This window comes from Coptis chinensis, chromosome 6 (assembly GCF_015680905.1).
Source record: "Coptis chinensis isolate HL-2020 chromosome 6, ASM1568090v1, whole genome shotgun sequence".
NCBI classification, from domain to species: Eukaryota; Viridiplantae; Streptophyta; class Magnoliopsida; order Ranunculales; family Ranunculaceae; genus Coptis; species Coptis chinensis.
Window position 1 is genome coordinate 95,715,210 of NC_141461.1, and position 21,593 is coordinate 95,736,802.

General features: G+C 38.6%; 1 protein-coding gene and 2 pseudogenes across 3 annotated transcripts in view; 1 reads left to right on the plus strand and 2 right to left on the minus strand.

The window, feature by feature from the left end:
* The window catches only part of LOC147495725 (uncharacterized), an 85,359-nt gene that overhangs the window by 53,070 nt on the left and 10,696 nt on the right, over positions 1–21,593 (minus strand). The window lies entirely within an intron of this gene.
* On the plus strand, positions 158–13,145 carry LOC147495727 (mitochondrial fission 1 protein A-like; annotated as a pseudogene). The gene is made up of 6 exons (XR_015198235.1): positions 158–212; positions 1,254–1,528; positions 12,055–12,193; positions 12,310–12,431; positions 12,583–12,644; positions 12,711–13,145. The product of XR_015198235.1 is annotated as a mitochondrial fission 1 protein A-like (transcript).
* LOC147495728 (valine--tRNA ligase, mitochondrial 1-like) overlaps positions 13,429–21,593 on the minus strand; it is a 30,292-nt pseudogene continuing 22,127 nt past the window's right edge. The window contains exon 10 of the transcript XR_015199574.1: positions 13,429–14,040. The product of XR_015199574.1 is annotated as a valine--tRNA ligase, mitochondrial 1-like (transcript). The remainder of the gene's footprint in view (positions 14,041–21,593) is intronic.

Sequence of the window (21,593 nt, forward strand, 5' to 3'; positions counted from 1 at the left end):
GAAAAAGAAACACAAATACAGTTAAATGTGGGTGCCTTGCTTCAATGAGGGTGACAAAGCAAAATAGTGGAATCACGGAAAGTGATGAAATTTAGTAGCGAGCACAATCACAACCTGGTTAGTCCGGCAAAAAGAATCGTATGCTGTTAATAGAAATATGCCTGCTGCAGCTAAGGTGTTGATTGACTCATTTCGTGATGGTGGTGTACACTGTGAATAAAGTTGTTGATATACTTGTGAATTACAAATTGGTTTTGATGATAGGGATTGTTGGAACCATTTGGGCCCCTCAAAAGAATACAAGAAACCGGTGAGAGGTGATGCTACCAGCGGTGCTTCATTTTTCAAGAAAAAAAGTATAGAGGATCCTAATTTCTTTTATGCAATGAGATGGATCATGAAGCAAGGGCCATTAATTTTTACGGGTAGATGGTCGGTCGGCATTACCGGTTTCAATATTTTGGTGGCGTGGTTTTCTTTGATACCACATATCGGAAGAATGTATATGAAATGCCATTAAGCCCCATTTCTTTGGAGTTAACCACCATATGCAATCAATCCAATTTGGTTGTGCACTACTTTTGGATGAAACGAGAAGATTCTTTTCGGTGGGTTTTGAGACTTGGCTTGGAGCTATGGGCGGGGCGTGCCCCATCTGCAATTATCACGGATCAAGATAGAGCTATGACTCTAGCTATTGGTACGGTATTCCCTAATACTTTCGACGGATTCGCCTATGGCATATTATGAAGAAGTTCCTGAAAAACTTCCAAATTATTATTATCGGAAGTCAAAATTCAAAAAGAATTCAAAACAACGTATTCGGCAAATATTTATTCTGATGTGTTTGAAAGGAGGTGGGCAGAATTGATGTCTAGTTTTAAGTTGGAGGAGAATGAATGGCTTCAAGAGATGTACAAGATTCGACACAAATGGGCTCCGGTTTATCACTTGGATACTTTTATGCGGCGCCGACTACGAGGCGTTCGAAAGCATGAATTCTGTTTACAAGAACTTTTTTTCACATCTCGACAACTCTTAGAGAGTTTGTAGTGAAGAATGATAAGTGTTTGATGAGGATTGTTGAAAGAAAAAAAGAGGATTATATTCTTGAACACTCGAATCGGATTATAGGCGGTAATTCATTTCTCTTGAAGAGTCGACAAGTGTATACACAAGGAATGCTTATGATAGATTCAAGCAAGAATTGAGTTAATTTGAAACTGAGTATGTCCTGCATGATGATGAAAAAGGTACTGACGGCAACAGAACCTACACTTATAAGTCGCGAGTTACAGGTGACGAGCGTGAATGGAAGGTGAAGTTCAACCCAGCGACAAAAGAAGGTAATTGTGAATGCAAAACTTTTGAATTTCTGGGGATACCTTGTGGACACCTCATAAAGGTATTTCAGAGTCGTGATATTGAGATTCCCGAGCTCTTTATTCTTAAGAGGTGGATGAAAGGGGCAAATAAGTATAGAGCTGAGTATGACCGTGGAGTGGTAAGTGGCCATGAGAACTCTGAGGTACTGAGAATTACTCGACTTCAAATGGTTGCTAATCAGTTGGTTTATGAAGCTGCGGAAACTGATTCACTTACCAATTAATGCTACAAAGACTGCAAGAAGCTGTCGATTGGAGCTCAAAAACGAAGGAAGTTGACCACGGTGTTTTGGTTGTTAATTCATGCACTATTGGCGATAGTTGCACCGCCCTTGACCTATCCCAAGTTTTACTTTTGAATCCTAACATCTCTCAAACAAAAAGGAAGAAAAAAGTCATTGAAGATTTATAAAGAAAACTAAGGACAGTGGTAGAATAAAAGGGGTCTTGAACAAGCATCTTAAAAGCCAAAGCAAAAGCAGAGAGGAGATGTACATGTTGTAACAAAGTTGGTGTTAACCATGATGACATGAAATTGTCACGAAAATCCAAACAAAAGAAGGGCCCAAGTAAGTATAATATTGTTTCCTTAAGCTTAATTAGTAGTATCCTATCTTACACAATTGCCTTTAAAACTTAACGTTTTCCATTCTTTTTGATTTGAGTATTGGATGTAGAGTTAGAGGGGCGAGGCGGCGGCGATGAGGAGAGCGAAGGCGAGGATGGGGAGGAGAACGAAGCGAGGGCACAAATGATAACATTTCCCTTTATCGGTTTTATCTGCTTTCGTATGGAACCTAGCAAGAGGCGGTGGTGGGGCTGTTTGAGGACCACGAATATCTCGCCATTCATGTCACCAACTTTATTTGGTGAAATTTTGTCGAGTTCGGAATTGTGAAGAAGTTTTAGTGATTTGAGTTTTATTTGGGTTTTAGTTATTTGGGTGAATTGTCAGAGTTTTAGTTATCATAGTTTTAGTAAACTATTTATTCATTTTGGAACCAATCAGAAGTTTAGTAAATTATATGAACTTGATTATATGTCAGAACTTGATTACCTTTCAGAAGTTTTACATGTCAGAAGTTTGTGTAAATTATATGAACTTGAGTTTTAGTATAACAGTTGATTTAAACGTAATTATGCATGTAGTAATTATTGATGTGTTGATGATTGATTGACCGGGTGAGAGACAAAAATTGAGGCTAAAGCGACTGGCTAGGTAGTCTGTATTGCACAAAAGCGGTGTGGCCACACCATTTGGACTAGGTCCCAAGCGGTGTGGCCATGCCGTTTGGGATTTGAACTGGATAAAATGGTGGTGTATGCGTGTTTTGCCTCTTGAGCGGTGTGACCACACCGTTTGGACTTACTCGACCGTTTGGGATTTGGCTGGGTAAAAAATGGTGTTGTGCGTTTGTCCTTAGTCCCCAAGCGGTGTGGCACACCGTTTGGCCTTAGTAAAGCGATGTAGCCACACCGTTTGTCCTTAGTACCAAGCGGTGTGGCCACACCGTTTGTCCTTAGTCCCAAGCGGTGTGGCCACACCGTTTGGGATTTGGATTGGGTTAAAAATGGTGTTGTCCGCGTTTGTCCTTAGTCCCCAAGCGGTGTGGCCACACCGTTTGGCCTTAGTACAAAAACGATGTGGCCACACCGTTTGTCCTTAGTAAAAAAGCGGTGTGGCCACACCGTTTGTCCTTAGTCCCCAAGCGGTGTGGCCACACCGTTTGGGATTTTGGGTTAAAAATGGTGTTGTTGCGTTTGTCCTTAGTCCCCAAGCGGTGTGGCCACACCGTTTGTTATACAAAACGATGTGGCCACACCGTTTGTCTTAGTACCAAGCGGTGTGGCCACACCGTTTGTCCTTAGTCCAAAGCGGTGTAGGCCACACCGTTTGGGATTTGAACTGGGTTAAAAATGGTGTTATGCGGTTGTCCTTAGTCCCAAGCGGTGTGGCCACACCGTTTGTCATAATCAAAAGCGGTGTGGCTACACCGCACCGTTTGAACCGGGTTAAAAATGTTGTTGTCTGTTTGTCCTTAAAGCGGTGTGGCCACACCGTTTTTAGTAAAAAAAATGGTGTGGCCACACCGTTTGTCCTTAGTACCAAGCGGTGTGGCCACACCGTTTGTCCTTAGTCCCAAGCGGTGTGGCCACACCGTTTGGGATTTGAGTTAAAAAAAATGTTGTTGTCCGTTTGTCCTTAGTCCCAAGCGGTGTGGCCACACCGTTTGGTTTTAGTCCCAAAGCGGTGAGTAAAAATGGTGTTGTCTGCTGTTTTGATGATTCGGTGTTTGAAAAGGGAATGAAGAAATAGTTAGAAGAATCGTAAACGCCTACAAGTGTCACGGAATTTTAAATTCGCCGAGCATTTCGTTTCAGTTTTAGGAATCATCTCGAGTTTTATTACTTTTTTGTGAAAACCATGGGGTTATAGTCGGCCACTTTTCTAGCAAAGCGCGAATGAGGCGAGGATATTGTGGTGGGCTAAGCAATAAATTCAAATGAAGCAATCTTGGCGTTTATCCGAGGAGACCAACAAAATGAAATGAAAAAATTATTAGATCGGGCTCGGGTCAAGTTTGGGCCCCTTTGCAAGTCCATATACTTCGTGCTATGATGAATCCATAGACTTATAGAGGCAATAATACACAACACAACATTTGCACATAACACAAACAAAAAATAAAAGTGTAATCAATCAGTCGAGGCAAAAGAATAGTGTTTGTTTGTGTAATCAATCGACCACGAATAATAACCATACACCCTCTCGAAAGTACTAATAAGTTTTCAAAATCTATGTTATCAAAATCTAAAATGTGAACAGATAAGTTCTTTTGTAGTAACATGTTTGAGGGAACAGAATTTCAGGGTTAACATGTTTGTTCGCATGCTAAAATACTTTGACATCCCAAAAATGACACTCTGAGTTCTCAGTACTTAAAAGTGCGCAATCTCTCCAATAAGTGGACATAACTTTCCAAATAAAGCGGATATATAATAGACCCCTTTTCTTTCTTGCCTAAAAGAGGGGCACTCGAAGTCCGAACCCAGATCCTCACTTTCTTAACTTCAACTTCTTCAACATTCTTTTGCGAACCATTATATGACCTGCACCAAGAGGAACACTACAAGTCTTATAAGGATGAACATTGTAAGCTGTATTACAAATGTTTCAGATAAAGCCAAATATAATTAACTATGCAATAGACCTTTTGCAATCATTAAGCGTAATATCTATTCTATTAAGGTCTCCAGTCCAGTATTCAGTTCTGTAACAGTCAAGAAGAGCAAACAAGCTTCTATTAACAGCCTATAAGATAAGTTCGTAATGATCAAGGCAAATTGGACAAATTTCCATCCTGATGAAGTGTGTGTGTCTAATATTTGTAAAGTTAAGTATCCTTTCATCAAATAAATTTAGTAGGGTTAAGTATCTTGAAATTCACCAAGAAAATTGAGTTGAATTGCCATTAGTATAACAGTTTGAAAGAGACAAACTTTTAGTTTCATGGGCTGATCAATGATTCGGGGATCTGATTACAACGGATATCAAGTTTACATGAGAAGGTGAATTATGTGGGTAATATTTGAAATTTTTAGTAGCATCCACTCTTTAATCAAAGAGTAATGGGAAAGAAGCAACTTCAATTCGAAGAAAAAATTGAGTAAACATGCCATTTGCATAACGGTTTAGGGTAGACAAACTAAGGCTTAAATGCGTGGCGGTGGGGCTTTTGTTGTCGTTCGATTGGGTAGAAGGTGAAATCCATCGCTTGGGTGATAGTCGAAGCAATTTACCTTTAGATAACTGGATACTTGTATTAGTGAATTGGGAATCATACTTTGTGTAAGTATCCTTAGGGACTTCCTAAACCCCATGTTAGGGACTATCCCGTCTTTGGTGGATCATGAAGGTATATCTAAACTTGCCTTGTTGTCCTAATCTGTTATACACTAGCACAATCCTTAAAGCTTTCGGTTTCAAAGTCAACATGTGTGTGTGCTTTATTCCTGCAAAACTAACCTCTCCACTTGCTTCCTCATGTTCACCATTTCCATTTCCAACACTCATCCCAACACAAGATAAAAGGAGGTAAACTAAACCCTATGTTGAGTTTGGACTCAACATACCTAAATCTATGCTAACCACTAAACCCTAAACTAACCAAACTTAACATACCTAGTATAAGATGCTCATTCACGATATCGTCCGCCAATGAACTTGCACCGGGTCAAATTGTATGCCTCCATGAACTTCGTTACGTGCATCGTCACGGAATCGCTTGATCCACCCAATTGCGGGGCCTTGATTGAGCAAAGCGAGAAATTTCATCGGCGACGGAGTCTTTGTCAAAATTAAAACGAAAAACTACATTTACATTTATACATTTACATTTATAAAATACCAAAACAAAACAAAACAAAAATTAACGTTGTAAGATATTAACTCACCAGATTATGATATGGAAGACTCTGTAGGGAGTAGTGAATAAGATGATCAGGGTTTATCATTCTCATATGACTATTGTTTTCATTACCAACTCATGTATCTACTAACACACTCCCATGGATAAGACGGAATGGGTCCTCGTTGTTCAAGTTGAATCAAGTGATTCTGCCATTTACTCCAGTATGAAGATGCAATATTAAATTTCACATCATACCCGCGTCCGGAAGTAGTTCGCGTCGAGGTCTTTGGTCTTGGGGGATCTGAGGGTACAAAGCTGCATATGACCCAACTAACGTACAACCCTCGAAACATTATCTTGCTTTCGACATTATCAAGAAAGCATATAAATCCCTCGAAAAATGCTATTTCATCCACCGCCGTTATAGCTCGGACTTGCACATAGGGATACCATTCAACTGTCAAATAGCATATGATCGAGGAAATTAATCATTAACCACATACTAATAATATCAATTAATAAATAAAACTATTTACATACAAAAATGCTTACATCGGTACAAGTCATATTATCAATGGTGGCTCGGGTATGCTTCAATGCATTTGTTGTGCTAGCATAAAAGATCGAAATGGCGAGTACCTACGAGCCGCGGCACATGCTCAAGTGATAGTCCTCATTTGGGTATGGCCTGAACACCGGGAAGTACTCATAAATCCATGCCTACATTAATATAGACACCCAGTTAATATTGTAATAGATAGATAAAATTGACATTGAAAAAAAAAAAAAACTAATACGTAGGAGAGTGAAATAGCACGAAACACCCTTCTTCACCTTGGCACTTGTGGCAGTCCCAAGACCCTGTACAAGTAAGCCCGGTAAAAGGCACCCCATAGCGTAGTCTCGATCTCGGCAAATTTCAAAAGCGGTCTCGGATAACAAGCGGAACTGCAGTTCAGGGCGATGTCGGTGAAGGCGGTACATCAAAGAAAAATAACGGATAAGCTCTCACGACAAAGCTGCACCTCTTTTTGGGTTGGCGCCTTCTTCACAACAACCCCATTTTCATCCGTAAATCTTCATCGGTTACCTTCCCGACAAAGCTGCTTCATCAAGAAATCCATCCTAACTTTGGAAGTGAACTTATTGGATTTCATCTCGCATCTATCTTATCCATGGGTATGCCAAGATCTTTGTGGAGGAGTCTTTTTCAATGCATTCCAAGGTCAAATCGGTGTCCCGATCCTTTGCTTTGCCCTCGATCGAACTCTAAGAGTTGGAAACATCGTCAGCGTGATTGTCATCTAAGCCCCACGGCATATGAAGCGTGTTGGTCTCGGATGCCACCTCTCCACAAAGCGAGACCAACCACAGGGATCGATGCTGTATACACCTAAGACCCGAGCACATAAGCCCGGTTCTTTGAAGCTCCACGTGAAAAGTAGAACGGTTTGAACACTCTCAGGGGATATCCCATTGTACCAACTTGTTTAGGTGCCCATGGCACTTCAACACCCCTCGCTCCCTAAAACAACAAAACTTAGTATTAATGTATGCACAAGTTTAGTAATACAAAATTTAAATACTAATAGACACTCAATGATAATATTACCTGCCCCTCCCAAACATCGCGAGCCCGTGCCTTTGCATAGTCATACAACGGATGTGACACACAAGGGGCCACCTCCATAAACACCTCTCTTGAACTCCAAGTCATTGTTAGACTTTCTCACAATATTCCGGAGTCTGGTACATGGACTTCCTCGTCATCCTCCTCCTCCTCCTCCGGCGTCCCTCTTCCTCCTCGTCAGTCTCTTCTTCTGCATCATCAACACCCTCTTCTTCACTATCAGCATGACTTAGAACTACACTCTTCCCACGATCCATATTTACGTCATCGCCATCTCCATCTCCATCGTCATCGTCATCGTCATCGTCATCTACATCATCTACATCTACATCTACATCTACATCTAAATCTAAATCTACATCTACATCTACATCTACATCACTCAAGAACTGTCCCCTTTCTTCTCTTTTGATTTCCTAACTCTACACCACTTACAACAACATTCTGGGATCATCCGCTTTCCGATCCCCTCTCTGAACCTGATGCGAAGTGGTTGTTCTCCTTCCTCTCTCTTTTTCTCGGGCTCCTCATGGCGACCGAACTACTACTCCCCACCTAACAACTTCTTAGCACCAGGTGAAAACACTTTTCTTTGCATTCTTCACATTGATTCTTTGTTCGAGGCATTGCTACAAAATAAATAGGAGTTAAAAATAAGACATTCAACTAATTCAAATTGTTGCAATACCAGCGTGAAAAACAAAAGAACGAAATAAAGGCGGTGTGCATGCCAATCTATATCTAAGTTCAAAACTCGGCGAGTTCACGAACTCGAAAGAGTTCAAAACTCTTACATAGTTCACCGAACTTCGGACAGAGTTCAAAACTGAACTGAACTCGAAAGAGTTCACCGAACTTCTCGACGAGTTCAAAACTCGAACTCGACGAGTTCAAAACTCTGAAAAGAGTTCAAAAACTCTACATAGTTCACGAACTCTTCTGAGTTCAAGTTCAAAACTCTGAAAGAGTTCAAAACTCTTACATAGTTCACCGAACTCTGACAGAGTTCAAAACTCTGAAAGAGTTCACCGAACTCTAACAGAGTTCAAAACTCTGAACTCTGAAAGAGTTCAAAACTCTGAACTCTGAAAGAGTTCACCGAACTCGGCGAGTTCAAAACTCGAAAAGAGTTCAAAACTCGATAGAGTTCACGAACTCTTCACAACTCTGAGTTCAAAACTCTGAAAAGAGTTCAAAACTCTTAACTCGAAAAGAGTTCACGAACTCGGCGAGTTCAAAACTCGAACTCGGCAGAGTTCAAAACTCTGAAAGAGTTCAAAACTCTGATAGAGTTCACCGAACTCTGACAGAGTTCACCGAACTCTGAAAGAGTTCAAAACTCTGAACACTGACAGTGAGATTGGTAGACTAAAGTTTTTCAATGAGTTCGACACCGTACCTTAATCAATGGGCCTTTGTATCTACCAACTTAGTTGTCCCTGCTACTCAATTCTGAACAATATTAAATATGTTGCAAATTTTTCTGTCCTAAAAAAATAGAAATTGGATATTCGACAGATGAAAGAAAGGATGGTAGAAATAAAAAGAAATAACTAAGCGAACGTGTCAAAGTTCTAGGACAAAAAGAAAAAACTGAATTAGAGTAGTGCTTCTAGGTTTATAACATTTTATCCGTTCACACTCCTGCCATACCAAATGTCTGATTCACGCACCTTACATCTATGAACCTCTAAAGAAAAAAAAAATTGAAGAAGAAATCGCGAAAAGAACAAACTCATTGAAAGAGTTCAAAACTCTGATAGAGTTCAAAACTCTGACAGAGTTCAAAACTCTGATAGAGTTCAAAACCAATTGGATTAATATTTAAAGTTTAATCATATCGATGTATTACTAATGAGTAAGTAGAGGTTGTGGTTTCTAATCATATATGATGTACTTTTACCGGCTTTTAAATAATATTAATCCAATTGGTGACATATTTATTGGATTGTATGAGTACAAAATTTGGGTTGTCACTCAATTAATAGTTCCCTTTCATTCAACAATTTAGAGATCTAGATAATACTCACTAATGAGTAAGTAGAGGTTGTGGTTTCTAAATTTTTACACAACATCAGCCGGACTAACTAAAGCTTGTCCTACAAAAGGAAGACTTCCATAATAATTCGGTGCAATACTTGCTCAATATCACGGTCAAGTCAAAGCGGATGCATTTTTCATATCGATTATCAAAACATTTACTTGCATAGTCGAGCCCATGACCATCACATATAAGTTTTAACAACCAACATTTCTTGTCTCGGTAGTAATTTCGGTGTCGATTGACATCATAAAGTCGATTCATTTGAACCAAAAACCATCACATATAAGTTTTAACAACCAACATTTTCTTGTCTCGGTAGTAATTTGGTGTCGATTGACATCATAAAGTCTGATTCATCGATTGAACCAAAAACTTCATGTATCACATGAAAGATTGTGTTTAACATGAAAGTACACAAAAAAAATTATCAAAATTAGAAACAAATTATTAAAAGAAAAAAAAATTCTTACTGGATTTTGTGGTGAGGAATCGGATCAAGTGCTTATGGGGCCACAGCGAAGGTAAATTCAATTCTGAAACCGTAAGAGTATAGTACTTGAGATCAACAAACTAAGTGTACAATAATAAGTTAGAACCACATGGCAACTCACGGAAGAGGGAACATCTACGGGTCTTTGGGTGGGTGCAGAGGTAGGTGGAGCAGCTGCTTGTGTAGTTGGGGTAGGCTGTTTAAAGTCATGAAGAATGCTCCATGAGATGACATAAGAAACATAAAGGTTAATCATCACTACACACTAGCTTATCTCATTGCAAGGAAAAGAATACATAATCATAATCAGTCACACATAAATTCGTGAAGAAGAAATTTGTGAACTTTGTCAGTCAAGAACCATTAATACCAAATAAGATTAATACGAATTTGTGAACTGTCAGTCAAGAACCATTAATACGAATTTGTGGAGAATACACACAGGTTAATCATCACTACACATAAATACATAATCAGTCAAGAACCATTAATACCAAATAAGATTAAGTTGAGAGAATAGTTATACCTAATTTCTTCTTCAAATGAATCTCTTTATAGATTTGTTTTCGCTTTCTCCTTTATAGATTTTGGAGAGAGATCGGTGAAATTGGAGGAGATTTTGTTTTTCACAACGATGAACTAATTGGAGAAGAAGGTAAACATTTCGTGTTTATGTCTGATTTAATGTTTTTTGTTTTCCAATTCGTGTTTTGGTTTCGTGTTTTGGTTCAAAATTAGGTGTTTAAATGATTTAGGTGTTTTTTGGAGAAGAAGGTAAACATTTCAAAATTTTGGTTTCAAAATTTTTGTTTTCAAAATTCGAAATTTTGGTTTTACGGAATTTCGTTTTTCAAAATTTCTGGAATTTCATTTGTCCGTAGGATCGGTTGGGTTGATGGGGAGATGAAAGGTGTGGATCGGCTGTGTCCACAATGTGGCTACAGTACCTGTGGTTGTATCCTAACCCTATATATATATATATATATCGGTTTGCCTATAGTGACACTCTTATTATGGTGATCAGATCTAATTCTGATAAAAAACGTGAAATTTTGAAATTTCGAACTATTGCAGAAACAAAAAAACAAAAAAACGCGAAATCAAACTTTTTACGAAGGGTTTTCTCTCTCCTATTCCTCTCTCCATTTCTCCCAATCCAAACCAACACTTCCAAATTCAACACCTCCAACTTTCTCCATGAGTTTCCCCACGAAGAACCATGCACCGTACTTTCGTTTGCGTTCGTCCATGGCTGTTGCGAACAAGTAACGGGTAAAAAATCTCTCTCTATCAGTTTTAAATGTGAAATTGAAGCTACAAATTATTGTATTTGTTGATTTTGAACCTATTACTTCTCCAAGTCAAGTCATTGTTGCAATTAAAAGTTATAAGAAACCCTAGATGCAACACGAAAATTGGGGTTAATTTCCAATACTCTCTACTTTTTTTAGCATTGAATGGTGAAATTTATGTTGAATTTTGTATAAATATAGTGTTCTTCTTGGCAAATCTTTAAATCGATCCCTCTTGAATTTGCAAAAATCTTATGTTGTTTTTTTTCGACAGTGCGTAGATTTATGATTTAGTCAATTTGGGTATGATTATTCATGCTTGATTTGTATGGTTGATTGATTCCAGTGTTTCTCATATATGTCAAAACAAGTTTGTCGGGTTTTCGGCATGTTTAGTACCTGATATTGTTACCCATTTGCTTGAAAGAGATGTTTGGTTTAAAACTTGGGTGTTTTGGAGATAAAAATATGTTTCTGTGCACCACTATCTTACCCTAGTAATGGTCACAATGGTAACATCTTTGATCCATGATTCATTTATACTACTTTCTCTGTAACTTGTTTTTAGGCTCTTGTAATAGCTAAAAGGGTGCGTTCAATCTGGTAAATAATTATTAATTGGTTTGGTTGATGTCTTGATTACAATTTTATTTTTAATGATATTTTTCCCTTTAGAAAATTGTTACGGACCAAAAAAAAAATCTTCCTTGACCTTTTTTTCACTGTTTTCCTTTGTTGCATTATAGGAGTACCTTTTTCTATTTTCCTTTTGGCTGTGTTTACCTTTATAGTGGTTAACAGGGTTGCGAGAGAGAAGTTGTAGAGGCTACAAATGGTACCTCATATCAAATTAAGAAAGAGAGCATCATGAGGTTATTGTGGGCGCTTGTTCACTCTAAACAACCATAAGATGTGCAACGTGGGCTCGCCATGCTTGAAGGTTTATCATATAAGCACTACTCCATTTCATTTATTGGCATTCATAGTGTTGGGATGTTTGTGCTGATCTAATCTTCCTTTCGATCATGTTATGACTAACCAACTTGATTTTTCCAGATTCTTTGGTTACTCCAGGTAGTCCGCTACAAAAGAGGGAGAAGCTTTATCTTTTGGCAGTTGGGAATTTTAGGAGTGGTGACTATTCGAGGAGTAGGCAGCTGTTAGAACAAAGCTTGGAGGTGCTCTTTTTAATTTATTCACTTTAGGTGCTGCACAAAATGATGCAGCTAGAATACTCCTGTTGTAGTTTTAGGATGAGAAACTTTAAGCTTGACCTCTTTGCTGTATTCTTCTCGGCTGTAATAACCTTTCATGGACTCAACTTTCCAGATCGCACCTGATTTAAAGCAGGCCCTGACCCTGAAAGACAGTTGAAGACAAAATAGCTAAAGGTAAACTTATAATCACTAATTTGCTCTATAATGGACATGGTTCTGAGAGCAATCTTTTTGTTGCAGATGGTGTGATCGGCATAGGCATTGCTGCAACTTAACTGTTGTAGGGCTTTTGGTTGGTGGAATTGATGCAGCACTGGCTCGCAAGAAATGATTTGTCCCCATCCGCATTCACTGTGCATATTAACATGATTAGCAAAACCCATGTGGTTATCTTTTGGATATGTTTTCAGTGACTTGTTATTGTAAGCACTCGACTCTAGTTTGCATTAGGTTTGTAATAGAAAAGATTATATAGATTTGGGGAATAGATTATATAGATTATATAGATTATATAGATTTGGGGAATAGATTATATAGATTATATAGGTTTGTAACATTTTGAGCTCTTTTATTAAGCTCTTCTTGTTCCTTTTCCTCTATCTCTCAATTCTCTGTAATATGTTTGAATTTAAATGATAAATGGAACTTTGGGGTATGAGTTCCCAGTTAGAGGCACATCAGTTCATTCTGCTGTGAAAATGTCCAATTTGCAAAGAGTATACAGGGAAAAGTTCATGTTTTTTTTACTCGCAACATCTGTGATGGGGCATGATCCCACGGATTGTGCTGCTATTTCAAAGTAGGACTTGGAACAGAAGATCATAAAAATATTGCCTTTTAAGGACGTCCTAAGCCGGAAATAGTCCTCATTATGGCACAAATGAGCAAGGATAAAGAAAACTTAAGGATTATTTTACTTATACCAACAACAATTTTTAGAATGCAAAATGCACTGACATTGGATGACCAGAAACCTCTATATCAAATACAGAATGAAATAGAACCACTAGAAATGAGTAGGGTTTAACAGACAAAACAAAACAATAGCCTAGAAAGCAAAATACTCAACCTCATCGACAGTCTACATAAAGCAAACGAAAGCCAAGTGATTTAAAAGCTAATTGGATGCCAACTGAGTTATTTTCTGTAGGAGAACTAATGCCCTTCACTCTCCTAGTAAGGTTAGGAGGAAGGCTTCGTAATCCCCAAATGTCTCCTTGGGCAATTGATTTGGCAAGGGTTACACTGTTTCTCTTGAAGTACAACTCCTTGATCTCCTTCAGATCCTTCTCAGTGTGTCGAACAATTACACACGTGAGGGCATCTTCATCAGTTCCCACCTTTGTAAGCATGTTGCGAACCACCTTTGACAGACCATAACACAAAATTGTAAGTTCAACTTAATAGTTGGAATAGATATCCAAAACTATTCTTAAGATGTTTTTTCATAATTCCAATTGAAGGCCTTCCCTTCAATTGCATCCTCAAGAATCTTGACCTCAGAGGATGCCACATTTGCCTTTACCTCATTCCCATCATACCTGTATGTGCCTACTAGAGCGACAAGTATCTGCAGAACAAGCATGATAGTTTATACATTTAGGTTGCTTACTAAAATGTTAGTGACATCTTAACAGTCTATTAACCGAATAAAATACCTTGCGAATGTCACCTGAAGTATGTGAAGCCATATTGTCTAGATAAGTTTGAGGAAAACGTCAAACACCTTAAAGAAATTTCTGCCAAGCGTAAGATCGAAGAAACGTAATCAATGAGTTTTGGACAGGTACACACTATCTTTATTTTTTATTTTTTGATATGGTTCCTTCTAGCAAGAACTGTTAATGCTATTATATTTTGTAAATCAGCACACACACTCACACCACTCAGGCAGCACTAGCAGCAGCAGCAGCAGCACACCACCACCACTCCACTACACCCACCACACCACCTGACTGCACACACTACATTACTACACCATGCACACCACTCTACCACCAACACCACACACAATACTACTCACACACCACGCACTCCAACCATACAAATCAAGCATGAATAATCATACCCAAATTGACTAAATCATAAATCTACGCACTGTCGAAAACAAACAACATAAAACTTTTGCAAATTCAAGAGGGATCGATTTAAAGATTTGCCAAGAAGAACACTATATTTATGCAAAATTCAACATGAATTTCACCATTCAATGCTAAAAAAAGTAGAGAGTATTGGAAATTAACCCCAATTTCCGTGCTACATCTAAGGTTTCTTATAACTTTTAATTGCAACAATGACTTGACTTGGAGAAGTAATAGGTTCAAAATCAACAAATACAATAATTTGTAGCTTCAATTTCACATTTAAAACTGATATAGAGAGATTTCTTACCCGTTACTCGTCACAACAGCCATGGACAAACGCAAATGAAAGTACGGTGCATGGTTCTTCGTGGGGAAACTCATGGAGAAAGTTGGAGGTGCTGAATTTGGAAGTGTTGGTTTGGATTTGGAGAAATTGGAGAGAGGAATAGGAGAGAAAACCCTTTGTAAAAAGTTTGATTTTGCGTTTTTTTGTTTTTTTTTTTAGTTTCTGAAATAGTTTGAAATTTCAAAATTTCACGTTTTTTATCAGTCATCTCAGGATGAGATCTGAGATCTGAGGGACCATGAGGGGTGTGAGATTATAGCAGAATAAGAGTGTCACTATAGCCAAACAAATAACCCAAGTACCAATAATTTGAAACAATACCTACTTGGTAAAATGTTCAAACTATATTGCGAACTCTCTTGGAACGGAAGTTTTAATTTTTAGTCAAAACTAACACAATTCAATTTGTTTTGGACTAATAATTAGAAGAATTGAGTATTTAGAAGTTGAAATTGAAAATCTTTAGGTTTACCTAAAGTTGGGTATGTTATTAGTGTTGGGGGTTGAGATTTTTTATGAGGTTTCATTTGGGTTGTGATTGTATTGTGGAATCAAGTTAGGGTTAGCGAGGACGAGTGATTGGGGAAGAAGATGGAACGGTCAAATAATTAAGGGTAGTCTTGGAAATAATTGAAATGCCAACCATTTTGCAACAAAATGGGTATTTAAGGGGTTGTTTGTTTAGTAATACACCACAAAGATGAGCCAATTATTCCCCTTACTTAGATGAGGAAATTAGGGTCTCCTAAAAAGTACACAAAAAAAAAGTCAATTTGGGTTGTGTGTTTTTTTGTATTGTATTTGGGGGGTAATATTCGTTAACCCCTGTTTTTTTTAGATTCAACATTCAGTGCCTCTTAAACTTAAGTTTTAAGCATTTAGAGGCTCAAAAACCTGTTTGTTTTTTTAAGTAGTTTAAGCATTCAACATTCCGCACCAAAGTTCCTCTTGAATGCTGAATTCTAATATATACTTGAAACAAAGAAGTCTCTTCTTAAGAACCAATCTACTTTCTTACCTTGACTTTTATGGCTTAAAAATGGGTTCTTCAAAATTTGATGCTGGCGATTTTTCCTTTTTTTAGGGTGAATGATATCCACTTCGTTAAAAATAGAATTACATAAATACTTTTTGAAAGTAAACAAAATTTGAAAATAAAACGTTAAAATATATTTGTGAAAGCATATTTTAAAATAAGTTTATTTATCATTTCTTTTCTTCGATAATTAATCTTCCCTCCTCAAATCTAATATATATTTTGTTTTACAATAAATCAAGTTAGTGTTTAAAATAGATAGCAAGGGTAAAACTATTCGAATGATTTATATTCAACATTCAGAGCCAGATTATTCTAACATAAATATTTTTCAGAGTTCATCAATCAATATTTAGCATTCAGAGGATGGGCCGTTTAGCATCCAACATTCAACATTCACAGGCTCAGAAAAACAAACTACCCCTAAGTCTAATGATTTAAACAGGTTAAATCTAAACTAGTACATACTTAAATCTAAACTCATACAAACTTTGGGAGGTTTAGTCTAATTAACCCTTATTTTTATTCATAAATTAAAGAGAGCGAATTTGTGGATATACACATTTTTCCTATCCATGGGACACCAATTTCTAATTGGTACACATCATCCCACTTAACCACATCAGCTTTGTTTTTATTCTTAGTATTAAGTATTAACAAAAAATATAAGGTAAACTAAATTTATAAAACAAGAATAACATGTCTTCTTCTCTGTTAACTGTGTTTTACGATCCTACGAAGACGCATAATCAAATTGGGGACGAGACTCATAATCAAATTGGGGAGATGCATGATGAGAGTATCTATTGTGATCTGTTGATTGAAACCCAAAATGTCTATAGTGGTTTTTAAGCTAGGATTGGCTGATTTGCCATGAAATTGTGGTATTAAATTATTCGATTTTGAAATGGGTGTTATGACCCAATTTCTTAACCTAATTCTTCCTCTCCTTTTTCTTGGCAGTTCTCTCTCTCTCTCAATTTTTTCCTTCCCCTCTATTAGGTTTTTCTATTCTCTCTTATATTCGGTCCTCCGCTCTCTACGCTTAACCCTTGATCTTGCTTTCATCCATCCACTGTGCTATTCCCACGTGTCCTCTACTACGTGGCACATACAGATCCACCGCTATACTTGGTCCTCCGCTCTCTACGCTTAACCCTTGATCTTGTTTTCATCTATCCATCCCGTGCTACTCCCATGTCCTCTACTACGTGGCACATATCTGAATCCATCCATCTATACTCCTCGGTCCTCCTCCGCTTCTACGCTTAACCATTGATCTTGCTTTCATCCATCCACTTGCTACTCCCCCGTCATTCCTCTACTACAAACGTGGCACATACAGATCCACCGCCTAGCCAATTATTCGATATCCTCCGCTTTATGGTTTTGATTTTACTCCTCCTCTTTGGACTTAGAGGACCTAATAGCCCATTCATTCCTCCGGACCTACAAAGCCCATTAGGTTCTCCGGACCTATGAAGCCCATTAGGTTCAAACTAGACCGTAACAGTTGCCCCCTCTTGGAGCTGCGGTCTATAAGTCCGCGGTGCCAAGAACTCGTCCTCTGTAGGAACAGATGTGGTGTGGAGAAATCTAAGCTTGATTTTATTCCTCTTGATCTACTTTATGATTTTCCTTTAGAGGACATGAGCTTATCATTTATGTTTTCTAGATGAGACTCCATATCGCAAAAAGAAGAACTGCTTAATGATCATCATCTCTAAGAAAGCTAGTCTTGCATCGCAAAGCAATGAAGAAGTATTTCAACGGAAATTAGTGGACTTTAATCCCTATTTACAGTACCCCCCCAATACCTTTTGAGGTAAGTCTTCACACCATGGCGGAATCAGCTGCCAATGGAGTTATGGACGACTCCACAGTAGTTATTTGAAATGTAGATTGCAGAGTATTCATTCAACGCGGTATAGCCAATGGAGCCCAACAAGGCTGGTGTTGGGATGATCAGTCTGCGCACCAGTCCAGTAGTACTACTACTAGTGTATAAAAATTGTTTCATTTTGGCATATAGATTCGACTATTCTACTACTGCTTAAATTGAAATCATCAACATCCCATTCATTCCTCCGGACCTATGAAGCCCATTAGGCTCAAACTAGACTGTAACAGTTGTCCCCTCCTGGGGATGCTGACTACAAGTTCGTGGTGCCAAGAACTCCTCCGCTATGGTCTATTGTGGTTTGAATATTACACTTATCTCAAATTACCAATTCCACGCGACATCATTGATACTTGAGCTAATGTATAACATATATCAGATCATTGTTCCTGTGGGTTAAACCCTTGTCCCCCTAAGTCCTCCAAGATTTCCATAAAGAAGGTCAAAAAGAAAATAGGTCCCCAGTTCCTCATTTGAAAGCTAGACTGTCTCGTTCTTCTCACTCACACTCTTTTACTCCTACTCGCGATAGCTCTCTAACCACCAACTTCCCTTCAATTAGTGACTGGGAAGGATCCTCCAACCCTCACATTAAGTTTCCCACAGCTCCAACACTGTTTCCCGATCGTGATTCCTCTGATGATGACGCGCATGATATTCGTGCCTCAAATGACCCCCAAAAGAATATTAGGTCCGCGGACTGCCATGCCCCAGTTCCACTGTGTCTGCGGTTCCCACTGCTTCTCCCAAGGCATCTGCTGAAGAACATGGGAAAGTGAAGGTGAGAGCTGAGAAAGAAAAGGAACTCCACCACTGATTTCTAGGGGAAATTTCCAAACTCCAAACTCCGTATCAACGTGAAGCCCTGGAATATATGGAGCAGATTAAGAAAGGCCGAAAGGTGGCTCGTTTGGGCAGAACCTAATCCATTCTCGAAATTTCTATGGGAGAAACTTCCTTGGAAACTATTCACCATGTTGTCCCCGAAGATCAGCCACTTACTCTTTTAGTTGAGCCGGATTCTCCTATGGCCGGTAATTAAGAGGAAGTTGCTGCTGATTCAATTCCCTTGATGTTACCGAAAAAACCATCGAGGAAGAATCAAATCCCGCGGCTGTGGACGATACTCCAACTGCGGAGTAACCTTACTACTATGGCGCTTTCACCTCTTCTGGTTTAAGACTTGTTGTTTATTTTTGTTTGTTCCGCATATCGTCCCCTAGTGTATTTCCTAGTATCCCAGGCACTATTGGCTTTTGTCTCGATATGGTAATTTAAGAAAGCTTTTGAATATCTTGGTGAAGAATTTTGCCTCTAATAGTGATATAGGGATTTAGTTCCCCTCCTTGCATGTCTATTCTAGACTCAACAAGCTCCTTTAGCCACCCTTGACTCATGTAAATAGTCTTTTTACACTGAAAAGTATTTATCGCGTTGCTCTAGTTCAAAATAGCATCTCAATTAGATTGCCCCGCTCGATCTCTTAGTAGAAGGGTGAATATACTACAAAAGGGAGAATCGCTTTAATTACTTTGTTCTTTCATCTATTTGTCTCGAGGCATATGATTACAATTCCCCTTTGCCCCTAGTCTTGCTCCGTTGAGTGTCTATAGGTCCGCGGTGCCAAGAAACTTCAGTTTACCAAAACTCACTTAAGATCTTTTAGCTCAATCTACTACGTTTAATTGAAAGAATTTTATATATAGGTCTACGGTATCAACAATACACAACTCGCTCTGTACTATCCAAAGGATAGGTTCGCAGTATCACCCATAGCCAATTCGCTCTGTCAACTAGTTTATTATCCAAGGGATAGGTCCGTAGTATCACCCATATCCAACTCACTCTATCAACTAATTTGCACACCTATTAATTGCCTTCCCCTTTATTCAATGCTCCTCTGCTCCATGATATATGTGTGCTCCAATCCGCGGACCACTTTAGGCCCATGAATCCACTGCATCCTCCGGACCTATAGAACCCCTTAGGCCCAATTTAGACCATAACAGTCTTGGTATCACGGACTTGTATTAATCTGTGGTATCAAGAAGTTCACCTATTTTCCCTTTTCCTCTAGTGGTAGATGCTATTCACATTGTCTGTGCACTCAACCTCTCTCTGAGTGATAATGAAAATCTAAAGATAGAACTCCAGGGGTCTGAAACCCAACCAGGTTTTCGTTTTAAGTATGAGAATGCTCAAGTTGAAATCAAAACTTTGAAGTCTAGCCTTGATGCCTTTGAAAGGTCCCAGTCCGCAGAGCTAGAGAAGCGGGTGGCTGAGAAAGAGCGTGAACTTCATGGCCAATTTATGGTGGAGATTAACAATCTTCAAGCACGATACCAACTCATGAGGCTAAGGAATATGCAGAAAAGAAGGTTCGTAAGGAGTTAGCCCGTCGGAACAAAAATTGAAGTTGGCCACTTGGGAATATGCTCCAGAGGAAGTCTCCCCAGTGATACCGCACATTATTATCGAACCATAAGTTCAGCCATATTCTCCCTTGATCGTGTTAAACTCTTAAGCTGTGGATATTCATTATACATATGCCCCTTTTAGTTTTGGCATTTGTCGTGTGAACTCTGAGCGAGAATGGCAAAATTAAACCACCAAAACTTACAAGCTATGAGCGCATAGTGGAGTGGAACTCTTACTATTTCGCGATGAAATTAACCTTAACCCGTTGTGTACTGCGGTCTTATCTTTTCAACCAAATAAGTTTTATAATTTCCAGTTATGCAAGCCGTAGCGGCGAACATTTTGTTGTACTTTATCAATGGAACCACAATGTATGAGAAATTTTACAAGTTGAAACAATTGTAAGTGAAGTCAATTCACCAAATTCATATTAAACTTGATATTTATTTGTTTTGATACGGGATAATTTGTCACACTCCGTCTACCAACTAGCTTTGCCTTGTCTTGCCATCTTAAACATTTTGCCCCAATTTTGATTCGGACCGGCGTACCTACCTAGTCCGGGGACATCTAACATATGCTCCCAGTTAATGAAATATTTCATCTGGATCTGATGTTGCCTTGTATACTACACTACCATTTGTTTTCTTATAATTTCAACTGAAGTGAGAAGGTTCGAGTAACCATTGAAGCCTATAGAAGGTATACCGCGGACCTAAATTATGCACCGGCCAATGTCACTTCATACAATTTTCATGTCATTGTTGCACATGTACTTTATTTTCGTTTACAAATGCGTGGAGTGCAATGTGATTGTACAATTTGACCCTTTTCTTGGATACTTTAATAGTCTTAGATTAGCTTGCCACACCTAGTCTAGGAACAACTAATATTTGCTCCCGAGTCTTTGATTTGGACCGGTGTACCAAGCCAAGTCCAGGGACAACTAATATATGTCCCCCAGTATTGCAACAATTTTGTGTTAAGAAAATTGCGGCATACTACAACCAAATTGTTATGATTGTCATTCTCTTGTATGCACACATATCATTTCTTTTTGAATCAATTTGTCTTCACAATATACTTGAGCTATTTTTTACTGTAAACCTCTTCATTGCGCATTGTTTGTAATTGTATCTCCTTTTGCATCAATTGGGGCTATTACTATTTGAATATAGTTGTGTTTTCAACCGGCTTGGGCAGTGTCTTGTTTGTGAACTAATATTCGCTCTTCAGTTTTGATTCAGACCGGCATACCATGCTTAGTCCGGGAACACCTAATATCTGCCCCCAGTTTTGATTCAGATTGGTGTACCATGCCGAGTCCGGGGACAACTAT